This window comes from Mustela erminea, chromosome 8 (genome assembly GCF_009829155.1).
Source record: "Mustela erminea isolate mMusErm1 chromosome 8, mMusErm1.Pri, whole genome shotgun sequence".
In the NCBI taxonomy this organism is placed as follows: Eukaryota; Metazoa; Chordata; class Mammalia; order Carnivora; family Mustelidae; genus Mustela; species Mustela erminea.
In genome coordinates, this window is record NC_045621.1 from 59,902,353 (window position 1) to 59,907,352 (window position 5,000).

The following is a 5,000-nucleotide window of genomic DNA, read 5'->3' on the forward strand; positions in this document are numbered from 1 at the left end:
ACTGTCAAAATGACAATAGCCAGAAACAAGTGACCTCTCAACGTACTTGAACGAATGAATCAAAGAATCAAATGCAGGGATGCACACTCCTGCATCCCGTGTTTACCTTTTACTATAGAATTGCTTTTTGCGAATGGAAATTGAAGACTATCTCTATTTCAGACGAGTTTCTTGAACGCAGAAATAAGTATCTTCTTATAATATAACATACTTTTAATAGTACTTCATAATGAAGGAGAGCCGGGTGATAGTTGAAGATGAGGAGGGAGATTTGAAAGCATATTTCTTCTAAGCAGTTGTGAAAGGTTCATTCATCTTCGTAATATTCTTTTTTTTTTTTTTTTTTTTTTTATCAGAGAGAGAGAGGGGGAGAGAGCGAGCACAGGCAGACAGAATGGCAGGCAGAGGCAGAGGGAGAAGCAGGCTCCCTGCCAAGCAAGGAGCCCGATGTGGGACTCGATCCCAGGACGCTGGGATCATGACCTGAGCCGAAGGCAGCTGCTTAACCAACTGAGCCACCCAGGCGTCCCCGTAATATTCTTTTTAAAGTTTGCTTCCTTCTAGAAACTGGAAATAATGTTAACTTACCAACTGATAGGTGGTGTGGTGGGGAATAATTGTAAGTAATGTGAACACCAGCCCTATGGTATACCCACTAAATGCCGACTGTTACTACTAAATTAAACAGCTGTGAAAATTTGACTAAGCCTGATAGGTCAAAAGTGGAGTCCAGATGGTTCTGGAACCCAAAGCGGTATATTGTCACTCTAATATTTAAGGACACTGTCATGGTTTTCGAACAATGCCCAATAGTTGTCCGTATAGTTAATCACTGTGACATATATATTAGGTCGGTTGGGACTTTAGACAATACAATGTAATGGTGAAGAACATGGCCTTCAGAATCAATGTACTGAGTTAAAATTCCCACCTCACTATTTACTATCTATTTCATTTTGCATAAACTGCTAAATTTGCTCAGCTTCAGCTTTCTCCTCTGCAAAATGAACACGGGCTTCACAGGGCTATAGAAAAGATACAGTGAAAAAAAAATGAAAGAAAAAAACAAGAAAAGATACAATGAGATAAAGAAACCACTCAGCACTGTGCCAAGTCCATAGTAAATGTTTGAAAATGGTGACTGTCTTTACTATAACTAGACATGGTAAATTCACCTTTTTATATATAAATCTCTGATAATGTAGAACTCACATTTTGCCTCATTATCTTTCCTTAGTAAGAATAAAAACACTTTGAATTGTGAAAGTCATGAGTTTTTACAATAATGTGAATCAAATTGATTATATGTATGTTTATACTAGAGACATTCTTAAATATCTACTAATGCACCCTCATATCATCCATATTTTCAAACTTGAAGTTTATAATTCCATTAGACTCTTAAATAATTTTTGTAATCTAAGGATTATAAGACATTGTAGTGGAAATAGTATTACCTACTATTTTTCTTTTCACTAGTTTGTTAGTTTTGATTTTTTTAAAAGAATAATTAGCCTTTCATTCACTGAGACCATGTATCTACAAACAATAAAATCCTTAAAATCATTTCCCAACTGAAAATATGTGTATAATAGATGTGCCATTCCAAAAACCTAAACCTGTCACTAACATTTAACAACTCTTTCACATTCTGTAGATTAGAGAGAATATCTTAGAGAATAGCTATTAGAGAATATTAGAGAAAAGTTTAGAGAATATCCTAGAATTAGAGAACAGCTTAGAATCTTAGGATAGTTTAGAGAGAATAGCTTAGAACCGCTTTTGTACCTCCCCAGTGTTATTCACTGTCACATGAACAGTTTCATTTGCATTGTTACTCTGCAGATAGTAAGCTTATTTTTTTGTTTGTTTGTTTGTTTTTAAGGAAAATAAAGATATTAGAACAATTTTAAGATAAATAAAAATAAAATATCATTTACTCAATGATAAAGCCCATTTAGTTGATTTCTGTTCTTTCTGACCATCCTCATTTCTGCCTACCCCTTCTACCTCCTTCAAATTCCTTTAAAGTCAGGACTTAAAGAATACCAGGAAGAGAAATGAAATATAGAGAAGCAGGAATGTGATGAATCCACCTGTAATTGGTATGGATGACATACAAATAGGGTCAATTGGGATTCTAGACACTATAGAATTAACTCATCCAACAAGTTTAAGAATATTTCTATTTAATTTTGTGAATCCCTTAGGAGGGCCTTCAGTCCTTTAGGAGGGTCTTATCTGATCATCCAACCATATTTATTAGAAAAGAAATTATGTTCTCTAAAAATAAAGGAAGTGTACAAATATGGATCCTACAGCTTCACAAGCCACGTAGAAAATAGGTAATTGAAACTGTATGGCTTTGGTGGGAAAGTAACCAGCTCAAGGTGGTAATGTAAATGTCACTGTTAGGAAGAGGTTAGAGAATCTTTCAATTTCAATGGTGGGAAAGACCGTTTTATCATTTTAGCCATTGACTTGAGCATTACTTACTTAAAATTAAAAACTTAACTACTATAGCAAAGTATTGATTTATTAATAATCCAGGCTCAATTTTTTAATTAAGACTTTATTTTTTAAGAGCAGTTTAATATTCCCAGCAAAACTGAGAGCAAATTACAGAGTTTCCAGATATCCTGGCTCAAGTTTAGCTCATTTAACTGGCATACACAAGAGTCTTCAAATTACGGTAGACTTAGGTTGGTAGAAATGACTGTCAATAGAACAGTAGGTAGAAGTGATTTTCTTAGGCTCATAATACTGCTGAATTAATGTGTCTTTATTACTTGCTCTTTACAGAACTGAGTAGATGAAATGCACTTATATTGAACTGAGTGAATATTTGGTTATCCTAAGATGTCTTGTATTTAGATAAAGTCTTCTGGCATTATTTGGAATAATTTGGCTAAGCATCAGGTGATATGATGATATATGAAGGTATTTTAATATAATGTGAATGTAGATGTCATTGTGGTATTTTATTGGTTGTGTTATATTTTTATAAAGTTTTTCATTGCAAATTTTCACTAAAAATGGATTGAATTGAAGAAAAGGTGAGGGTAAAAGGGATGATCTAAATCATGTATATATGTAATATCTTTTTATCACATCAATGACTTCTGTTTATTTTTATGATATTTATTAAAAAGATCCTTGTTTCAAATTGAGTTGCACAGCATTCATGTCCACGTTGACTGGAATTCACACTCTCTGCATAAGTCATTGTTTAGAGCTAAGGATGATTTAAAAATGATTAAAATGACTTTGGCAGTACTATTCCCCTTTTAATTTCTAGTTGGTAGCTAAATCACTTTGGTTCACTATGAGAACCGAGTGACTCAGTCCCAGATGTTTTCTTGAATTTCCCATTGAAATCTGTTGGGAGAAACTCTTTTACCCCTAGACTCAAGGTCCTCAAAGCAGCGTTTCTGGCCTCATCCATAAGCTTGACAGAAATGTAAGTAGTGTCTTACTGGATCTACCGAGTCAGAATCTCTGGGATTGGGGCCCAGGAAACCTTCGACAGGCATCTCTAGGTAATATTTATGCATTGAAGGACCACTGACCTAGGACAAGGAGATTTAAAAAAGACAGATGCAAAGTAAGCTAATGGTACCTAGACGGGGTTGGAGCAGTAAAGAGTACGTCGCTACCTTCTACTATCCAGTCAGTGGCAAACAGCCATTTGCTTCCTATTGTATAGTGTTCTTCAAGAGTTCTCTAGTGCCACAGTGGTGGATTGAAAGGAGACACAGAGTGTGTTATGTGCATATGGGTGAGGTCAGAAATGGTAACAAGTAGATATGGAAAGAGACAAAAAAGAAAAATGCCTTCTAAAGTGTTGATATATAGTATGAGCTGATAATTTAATTCTTGGATAATTTCCAAATATTACAATTTAATAGCATTGACTTGAAAATAATATGGTATAAGGATCAATTGAAAACTGTATTGTAAAATCATATTAATATGGTGAGACAAAAGTGATGAGATGTTATGCTACTTGTTTTTGAGAGGATTTGGTAAAATAGGAAGCATTTTGATTAACATGTATACCATTTTTCAATATGTCCAAATGATATGGTATATTTAGTTTCTTTGTGGAGAAGCTAATAACAGTCATTGCGTAACATAAGGAAGTGCTTATTCTGTTCATGTATTACACAAGGCAAAGCAGACAATAAGACTACAGAGAGCAGAAATAGAAACCACACTACCTTTATAAACGTCCCCACAGCAGGCTTAGCAAATTGTGAATCACTGCTACTTGATCCAAAATTAGTCTTTTCAGAAATATTCACAAACCGAAATCAAAATTTCCTTGTGCTCCTACACTTGATCTAGCCTCCTATCACTCACTAATTTGGTGGTTCAGTTCTTCGTGTTAACATCTTAAACAGTTTTCTATAGATCACATTTGTGGTCTTTTGTAGACATCTTTAAAAGAACTATTGAATTTGTCCTGTTTCTGATTTAAAGTACAAAGTGCCTGTGCACTACTTTTCAGATGCAGTGTAAACTAAATTCCTAGTTGTCAGATTCCATGTCTCCAAAATGTGGCAGACAGAGATGGAATCAGAGAATCTGCTTATATAAACAATATGTTTAGGTTTTCGTTTTTTTAATTTAAAGCATAACATTGCCAAGAAATAAATGTCATAGAACTTTGGTAGAAAAAAATACCAGCGGAGATGGCAAATGGAGAAGAGGTTAAACCGTATTTCCTTTCCTTGTAAATATTTAAAGGCAGTTCCTTTTATATGTTCAGAATAGTTGCCCTATATCCACAATAAAAACATGTCAGTATTTTATGTGAATTCCTTAGAGTTAAATATACAGGCTGCGTTCCTGGCCCGAGGGGCCCGGAATTCCAAACACTAAGGGTGCTGCTTGTCATTTTTACCTTCAGCTTGGGGTTTAAGAGGAGAAGATGTTGGTGTCCCCCAGAGTGGATAAGAAAAGTGGAAATGCTCTTACCACGATGATTCCGCGAAAGG